Source organism: Solanum dulcamara, chromosome 7 (genome assembly GCF_947179165.1).
Source record: "Solanum dulcamara chromosome 7, daSolDulc1.2, whole genome shotgun sequence".
NCBI lineage: Eukaryota > Viridiplantae > Streptophyta > Magnoliopsida > Solanales > Solanaceae > Solanum > Solanum dulcamara.
In genome coordinates this window covers 75,293,082-75,303,075 of record NC_077243.1, presented here as the reverse complement: position 1 = coordinate 75,303,075, position 9,994 = coordinate 75,293,082, and the positions used below count along the sequence as shown (strand labels likewise).

The window sequence follows — 9,994 nt, the reverse complement described above, 5'->3', positions numbered from 1 at the left end:
TGTCAAACCTCTCCTTTAAATCACACCAAACTTTGTGAGCATCATCACTATATACTACACTACTGAGCAGACCTGGCCTCACAGCATTCATAATCCATGACAAAATAACAGCATTGCATTTTTCCCAAAGATCAACATATTCAAGACCAAATTTTGACTTGGGAAACCTACCATAAATAAACCCTAGTTTACTCTTACCTAGTAGCCCAATCCTCATGGATCGACTCTAGATAGCATAGTTCTCTGAGCCAGTGAGTTGCAAAGAGATTAGGGAGCTTTCTAGTGTGTCATTAGGTTGAAGATAGAGTGGATGGTTGTGATCTATCACCGGAGCACTGAAACGTCTAGCTTCTGTGGTGGTGTTGGTGTTTAGATTGCTGGTTTACACAGATCCAACTCCAAACTCGGCTGTGATGGACATTTTTTCACAGTTTAGAGATTTGATTTTCTTCTTGGTTGCTGGTCACCGATTCAATTTCTCCTTGTCTTCGAATCGTAGCAGTCAATTACACTACACTATGAACATGGTAGTGGCTCTAATACCATGTTAAACCTCCATGGATGGAGGTTAAGAGCAATCTGTCTATTTAGATGAAGAAAGAAGAGATGGGAAAGTAAGAGAGAAGGAGAGACGTGAGAAGATTGAAAATGAAGAGAGAGGAAAATATCTTGTTTCTTTATTTCAATACAGCATCATACATTTATACATGTACATATTGAGTAGTTTTCTAAATTGTACAATACACACTACTAACTAATTTCTAACAACCTCATTAACCAACTTAGTTAGTTGTAACTAACCATTAGCTTGACTAACTAACTAACTTAGTCAACAGGATCCCATCCCTACCAATTTCCCAATCCTCTCCTACGTCATGTCCAAGCTCCCCAATATTAGCCATAAAACCACCACCGATGAATTCGACATCGAACATCCCCAAATCATCCCTCAACCTCCAGCAGAACTTCACTTCGAGGAGCGTCTGCCTCATCTCACTGATCCTAACATCATCAATACTATGCGATTAGCCGTTGCTGATATGTCACAAACCCGGTCCATGCTCAAAACCTTGGGTGACCGGCCTGTTCATGACCTTAGCTTGTTCATACTGCCAAGGTGAAGTTAGCTGAGATCGACGCAGAAAAGGATATTGTCCTGTTATTGGAGATGGAGAGGCAGGATTGGATATTGGAATACGAGTGTCGGAAGAAGGAGTATAAGGCGTTGATAGCTTTGGATGAATTGCACGAAGCCTATGAGAAGATGTTGTAGGATGCGGAACAGAAGTTGGAGAAGATTTATGAGATGACGGCGGTTGCTGGTGGTAATGATAAAGTGATCTGGATTTTGCCAGAGGCATTAGTAGGGAACAAGAAGGTGGAAATGGTTGATTTGTCCGGCAGGCAGCTGAGGATACTACCCAAAGCTTTTGGGAAGATTCACTCCTTACTCGTGCTTAATTCGTCCAATAATCAGCTTGCGATGATTCCTGATTCAATTGCGAGCTTGGAAAACCTCGAGGGGCTGCATCTTTCTTCTAATCTTTTGGAATCGTTGCCAGACTCAATTGGTCTATTGTTTAGCTTGAAGATCTTAGATGTCTCTTGAAACAAGCTTGTCACTTTGCCAGATAGCATTTGTCATTGCAGGTCGTTAGTGGAATTCGATGCAGGCTTCAACATCCTTTCTTATTTGCCAACGAATATTGGGAATGAACTGGTAAATCTGAAAATGCTTTCGCTTTCTTTTAACAAGCTTCGTTCCTTACCTACTTCTGTTGGTGAGATGAAATCACTGCGCTTTTTAGATGTGCATTTTAATGAACTACATGGGATTCAACGTTCATTTGGGAACTTGACAAATCTTGAGATCGTCAACTTGACCAACAATTTCGGTGACCTAACTAAACTTTCTGACACAATTGGTGACTTGATAAATCTAAAGGAACTTGATCTGAGCAACAATCAGATCCATGAACTGGCTGATACAATTAGTCAGCTTGACAACCTGACTATGCTTAAGTTAGCAGAAGAGCCACAAATTATGTTTGAAGAGATTGGACAGACGCCGACATGCTTAGTAACTAGAAGTACTTTCTGGTGGAGTGGCACCGTTTCAAATGTTATTGGAACTCTTGCAGGATATTTGGGTGGTGGAGGTAAGTCAGATGTAGACCATTTTCTCAATCAGCAGTTATGATACAAATTTGCCACAAAAGTAAGGCTTTCTGTGGCAACTTCGAAAGGTCGCTACAAATATGTACTACTTTTTAAAAATAAAATTTGGTAAGAGAAAATGTATTAGTGGCAACATATAGCAAGTCGCCACTAAATGTAGAGCTTTTGCGGCAACAATTTATGTCGTCACTAATTCTTTTATCTTAATATTTATCAATATTTTGTAAGTAACTTTTTGTTTACGGAAGAAGTTAATATATTTTTTCATTCTTTTATAGTGTTAAATATGGTGAATATTATTTATACGCCAACTTTTTAGTTCAAAAATTTAACTCTTCTCAGCTTTAAACGATAGATGTTTTTTTCTTGTATTCATCTTATGTAATATCTATTTTATTTTTGATATTTTTAATCATTCACTATAAATAAAATAAAAAATTATCTATTTGCGGAGGTTATAAAAAACCCAAACAAATGAGTTGATGTTTGGCCATAAAAATTAAATATTTTTTATTTTATTTAAAAATTTTGAAGTTAAAGTTGGAGTTAGGGCTATGTATCGTTGATTCGGTTCGGTTTTGAAGTTTATCGGTTAAACTTATCAGTTATTAGTTTATAGACAGGTCAAACCGTTATAGAACCATTAAGATATTGGCTATCAGTTATCGATTTATCAGTCATTGATCATTATCTGTTCAGTTATCAGTTTAACTGTTAAGATTTGATACAAAAAAAATCATTGAAAATCACTTCAAAACAAGGTGACAAACCAACTGAACCATGCACATAAGTTGATAAATTACGTTTTACTCAAAAGAAAATGTAAAACATTATATAATAACCAAGTGTTGAGACAGGAAGAAATAAAAGTATGAAAACTAAACCCTAAGTGAAAAACTTTATATATCGAATGGTAATAAATATAAATTATTAAGTTACTATCGGGTTATCAGTTAACCCATTTAGAAAAAATCTTAAACCATTAAGAACCGATAACCCGATAATAAAAATAATTAAAACCATTACCGAAATTACTAAATCAATAACTCATTATCAATAAATCAAAAACTTTTTTCGGTTCGATTTATCGATTTCGATTCAATTTTGAACAACCCTATTTGAAGTTATGCTTTACCATACGTTTGTAAATAATATTTAAAATTTGAATTTATTTTTTTAAAATATGAATAATATTTTTCAATTTTTAAAAACTAGCAAAATCATACAACTTGACGAATTCACCCGAAATATATACAATCAAATCTACTTAAAAAGGATATATAGAGGGGGCCTTGGGCTCTGTTGATCAAATTGTGGATTTTGCTTCAAACTTAGCATGTCATGCTTCAACTAGCAACTAAAAATTATTACGATTCCCTACTATTCATAAATTTCATCAAAAATACTCTCTGATTTTGTAATAATATAATTAATCTAATTTGATATATATATATTTTTGAATATATATTTTTTTGTCCTTTACTCGTGGTCAAGGGTGTTCAGTCATGATTCGATTTGGATGAGTTTATTTTTAAATAATAATCAAATCAATTTAATCATTTTTTCAAATGTTGGAATCAAATCAAACCAATTAAGCGATTTTCATCGCTTTAGTTTTGCCGGTTAATTTGATTTTGGTGATTATATACTTTCAAGCACATATTAGATTGATTGTATTCTAGCATAACAGTACCTAATCAATTACTATTTGAGAAAAGAAGGCAATATATGTTGTAAATCTTAAGAAAATACATCATCATGAACATTGTAGAGAATTCTCAAAGCTTGAGGTGTGTCAAAGACACTGTCTATAAGAATATTTTACATGATACAGATGTATCCTCCAGAATTAAACAAACTGTTATAGTATAAAATCAGGATCCAGAATCTAACAAAGATTAAATAATATAAACTCAACAAAAGAAGATAAGAAAAAAAAAATCCTCTCTCTGGCGGCTCTGGTTTTTCCTAGGCAGCAGCGTGCAGCCCTCCCATGGCTGCTACGGCCACTGGACAACCTCCTCCCGAAGCTTTCCATCCCATCCCACCACCCCAAACCACCACATACGTTACCCTTGTCAATTCAAACACTCTAAACCCCAAATAATCTGCCTTAGTTAAACAAAAACAATCATAAAATCAGTCAAAATTGTTCATGGCGAACCTACTATCACATTTTCAATGGAGGAAAGATAAGACTTTATGATCGAAGAGGGATTGCATCAAGCTTTGGTGTTTAAATTATCTCATAGTGCACCAAATTTAAAGGTATTAAGGTCGATTTTGCCAAAACATCTTGGTACCAAGGGCAATTGTTTAATTGGCCTACTTGCTCCAAGACAAATTTTGTTGAGGCTTGATCAATATGAAGATTTTGTACTAATTTTATCTCGATCAGTTAATTATCTTCTCTACAATGGAGAAGAGCACCAATATAGGGTATTTTCATGGTCCATTGGATATAATCTTAAGGAGGAAACGACTTTAGTTGTGGTATGGATTTCTTTATCTGATTTATTTGTAAAGAAGTCTCTGCTGTCTATAGCATTGGCAGTTGGAAACCAAAGCTACTCAAATAAAGTCAAGACCTAGCACAGCTGGGGTCAAGGTTATACTTGATCTAATGGATAAGCTTCCAAATCGTATAAGGCTATAATTTGTGGATGAAAAAACTGGTAAATTGATCGTGGTTTTTCAGGAGATTGTATATGAGAATTTGTTTTTGTATTGTAATTATTGTAAGTACCAAGGTCATGATGAAGGTAGTTATCGTTTGATCTCAAAAAGAAACCAAAATAACAAACAAATTGATGATACCATTAAACCTTTTTTGAAAGGTACTAGCGATCTTGAAGAATATCAAAGTGATGAGAGGGGAATATTAATTGAAAAAAAGAAGGGTTGTAGGTGTCGATCAAAGTAAAACTATTGCTTTAATTAGGTCAGCAGTTGGTTGCTGCCACTTCTGAACAAAATTGTGCAGACACAATGAATGTTGATACAGGTAATGGTGGTCATCAAACAACTATTTGAAGCAAAGATATTTTAGAGATTTCAAATGATCAAGAGTTAACTCTAAGTCCTAAATCTATAAAGATGTTACAGCCACAAAAAATTATGGATGTTATAGGCGTTTGCAATAATCATCAGGCTACCACTAATGAGGTACAATCAAGAGAATTTGGGCTGAATTTTATGTCAAATGCAACTAAAACACGGGGGGAAATTCTTATAATTAATGTTACTTCTTAAGGGGCATGTAAGTAAAAAAATCACAAATTACAATCGATAATTTGACATGAAGAAAATCAAAATTTTGTAATTCCCAAAATTTGAAACTAAGATTTTGATAAATGGTGGAGAAATTCATACATTCATTCCACCACACTGATCTTCAAATGATTAAATTCATTTTATTCGGAATTGAGAGCTAACTCACCTTATATGAAATTACTATATAATCTTATAAATGTAAGATTGAAGCATCCATCCCACCACACTCCTAATTATTCTGAGGACAAAAACTTAATGTCATTATTTATTTATTTATTTATTTTACTTTTTATTATTTGTTCGATTGAATCAAATTATGTGGCCTGTAGAAAAGTACAAGATTATTTTGAGTTTGGATTTGACAATATATGATAGTTTAATTTGAATCTTTAACTTTACTATGAGAAATTTTATTTAGGTTTCTGGTCAAAAGGATCCTAAATATTTTTTTGATTAGGAGAATACCTTACACCAAAATATACTTGAACATATGGTTTTATAGAAACTATTTTAATGTCATAGATCAAACATAAATGTTATAGATAGTAGTTGTAAGATTATCTAAACATACTATCGAAACTCTCACGTCCGGTTCTGTAGTAGATGCTATCACACAACAATATATTAAGGGGGAAAACATAAAAGTTACCTCAAGACTTTATCCAAATTTTTAGTTACATATTTTTATTTTGTGAGGTTCTATTATCCCTTTGGATAGTGGTGTAGCTAGAAATTTCGTTAAAAATATTTAAACTTCAAAAAAGTAAAATATTTTTCAATAAGTATGTGCACCAAAAGCTTAAAATCAAAATATGAAATATTTAACTCAATTATAAAAATACTTGTAGTAGAACCAACAGTTGTATAGATCGAAAAAACATAAATAAGCTAACAAAAAATATTCTAATAGTGAAAGATAGTTCAAATATGTTATTACAATGTGTACTCTAAAACTGTAAAAGGTGAGTGCTATTTAGTCCAACGATATGTTTTCTAAATTCTGTCGATATATGCCATGTTCTTTCAAACATCATTGGAAAAGCATGTAAACCTTGAACAGAAAAAGACTGAGGCGAGTGAAAAAGCTTAAAAGCAAACTCCAACAGGCTTAGTAACTCGAAGTACCTCATGGTTAAGTGATATTGTTTCAAAATGTTCTTGGTTCACCGGTATTTGGGTGGTGGAGGGAAGTTAGATGTTGACCATTATTTTAATCAGTTATTATTAGGGGTGTGCAAAAATTGAACCGATCAATAAATCGAACCGAAAAAAATGTTATTAGGTTATTGTTATTGGGTTATTGGGTTAACGGGTCTTTAATGGTTTTATAAAACAAATTATCGGGTTATCGGTTCAGTATTGGGTCGTTGGATAAATCGATAATCCATTAAGACGGTAATAATGTACTACTTTACCCTTCATAAATATTGAATATTAGTAATAATTTAACATAACTAGACACTATATCAGTACACTACAGTCTTCACAGTACTTCTACTTCACACTAGGCCGCTTTAGTCTTTACTCAAAACCTAAAGATTAAAGTAAGAACTAAGAATTGTTCAAGACTGTCTTGTTGGATTGCTTGATTTTAGTTTTAGTTTTACTTTGTAATTGTACCTTATGCAAGTTCATAAACGTCTGTAATTTGATTAACATCATAAATTCCATATTATGTTTTGGTTGTAACATGTAATTGTAGCCTGTCACAACCCAACTAGGGCCGCGATGGGTACCCGAAAGTGTTATTTCGAGCACCTACTATAACGTATCATATTCCTACTACTAAGTGGGCCAAATGAGTGATACCATTGTCATTAGCATAATTATAAACATGCGTCAACAGACTTTGCTAACATATTACACCGCGACGAATAAAGTTGCAAAACATCTAGCTGTACATATCTATCTACGAGCCTCTAAACAAGATACATATGACCACAAAGAGGGCCGGTTTCTGCCGTGCCCAAATTTATACACAAAAGTAGTACCGATAAATTGAAGCTCCGAAACAACTGGAGCGTTCTCGGTGTACTGTTGGTGGAGCTCCTAAGGACCGAACTCTGCCTGCCTACCTGCGTGGCATGAAACGCAGCATCTACAAGAAGGGACGTCAGTACGAGTAATGTGCCGAGTATGTAAGGCATGAAAATCAGCATAATAAAGAACATAAGGTATGAACAACCCTATCATAGAATCTTAGAACATAAAAAGAGATAAGAGAGTAACATGTACATATGAATGCCCTTTTAGGTCGGATGCCATGCATGCTTGTCTTTTCTTTAAAACATTTCTTTTTTATATACATAGAAAATAGAACATGTCATATAGCCCACATATGTCCCGCGTTCGAGCATCCCGCATCCAGGATGAAAATTACGCTAACTAACCAGGTGGCAATGCGTCTACAGCGCCACATATGAACCTGCCCCATATCCCCTATATACATATAGATAGCATGCAGGAGAGCTCAACGAAAGTCATGTATCTATCGGAGTGACGGAAGGTCGGTAACCTCCGATTGTATTATAGACTAACCATGGTCGCTTTGTCTCACCCTGAAAGAACAATTATTATAAGATGAGACTATCAACGAAGGATAATATTAAGAGAACGTAGAATAAGGTCACAATCTCGTAAGGCGCCAAATCGTATACATATGCACATAGGATCAATTTTCAAGACTCATAGAATAATCGGAATGAGCTATGATTCAAAAAATCAAGACAAGAGTCATGTCAAGTACCTTTCAAAAATTACCATGGATTATATCAAAATAAAACTTTTGGAATCATATACACGTATCTAAGCACTAGAAAATATCCTTTGGAAACTCAAGAAAATTGGCCATCCTAGTGGCTCTACGAATAGGACTTCCTTGAAATTGTATAAAATATCATATACTTGTTTCATAAAATCCATGCCAAAAGAAAGAGTAGCTCTATATACTTATGTCAAAACATGCCAAGAGAAAGAGGGGTAAACCTAACATACCTTGTCCTCTTCCTTAGTCAATCCCACTTAACTCTTGGCCTTCCCAAAATCTATAACAAGGTTAACGAATGCAAACATTAGCTATACATATCCAAGAACCTCATCATAAACTAACATTTTGTCTACCAAAATTTCGACAGCACTTTCCCTGTAAATACACCATCCCCGAGAATCTAACTCGGCCAATTTTATCAACAATAATTCGAGAATTCAACTCGGTCAAATTACCAACAACAATACCAAATCAATATACTACTTCCTCCGAGACCTTCCAACTCCCATAAGAACAATAACAATCTAATTCCTTCTTTCAAATTCAATTACGACAACCCAATAATTTGCACACTAACCACATCATACTAACAACATTAGCTTCCATATATGCAAGAACATCATATTAACTTTACAAACTTCTAAAACAAGTCTCCAACTACTACAACTTTATAAGGATCCTTAAGCTTTTATTAGCAACATAGAATCCATAACAACAACTAAAACACTAAATAGAATCAATTCACCATAACTTGTCAAACCACCCCCATATTTGGCCACACAACTACATGCATATTTTCATGAATTTTTCATCCATTTCTATACCTTACAACAACAACCACATACTACATAAAATTAATCCATTATCTCTACACAACATCACACATACACGGCCAACACCAACACACTTATTTTCATATACTTCATCCATTTCTCCACTCTACAACATATACCAACCATCCATAACATATAAAGAAGATTGAAACTTTACCTTTTCCACTTAGTTCTTCAACTTGGCTAGAATTGTGCCTTGCAAGAATGAATAGTCTTCTTGTCCCAACAATCCCTCTATGTTGATTAGAGCCTTCAACTTGCTTGGAATACTAGAAAAGATAATTTTTGGAACAAGATTTCAAGGGATAAAATCCCTAGCTATGCCGATTTTCCTCTCTTATTTTTTTCCCTTCTTTCTTTCTCCAACTTTCTTGAAAGTTCTAGGAATTGAAACAAGATGACTACTAAGTCATCTTTTGACTTCTCTACTTCTTGAAGTTTCTAGCAAACTAAAGGATATATCTTTATAGATAGTATATGGGTAATGGGCCTTCTTAGTTAATGAACTAATTTTCAAAACTTGGGTCATTTCTTGTGTTGGGCCTCAATTCTTCTATCATATTTTTTTTTAGCCCAAACTTATGAATCTTACTTTGTAATTTCCAAAACTAATTTTCAAAATTTCCACATAAATTTTCCCTTGGCCTTCCTCCGTACTTCCACCTCAATTTTTTTTTGAACATTACACCGGTATTAAATAAAATAAATCATAACCTCTTCCCTTGCAAGTCAATTTTTTTTTTTCTTTCCGAATGCGCAAAAGTGCAAGATGTAACATCACCTTCGTACTACATCTGCTCTTATTGATGCAATTTCTCATTATCTTTCTTGTTTCAGTATATCAAAGCATTTATAGGCTTACAACTGATTTGATTGTTTCACTGTATTGCGTCAAATTTTTAGAGAAGTGAGAATTCATATATTTATTTTATGAGCATTTTTT

General features: G+C 34.0%; 1 long non-coding RNA gene and 1 pseudogene across 1 annotated transcript; one reads left to right on the top strand and one right to left on the bottom strand.

The window, feature by feature from the left end:
- Nucleotides 1–413: 413 nt before the first annotated feature.
- Nucleotides 414–2,200, top strand: LOC129894882 (plant intracellular Ras-group-related LRR protein 1-like; annotated as a pseudogene).
- Nucleotides 2,201–7,254: 5,054 nt separating this feature from the next.
- LOC129896318 (uncharacterized) lies at nt 7,255–9,464 on the bottom strand. Its single transcript, XR_008767950.1, has 3 exons — nt 9,209–9,464; nt 8,446–8,495; nt 7,255–7,549 (listed from the first exon to the last, which is right to left on the bottom strand). It is a non-coding gene; the product is annotated as an uncharacterized LOC129896318 (long non-coding RNA).
- Nucleotides 9,465–9,994: the final 530 nt, after the last annotated feature.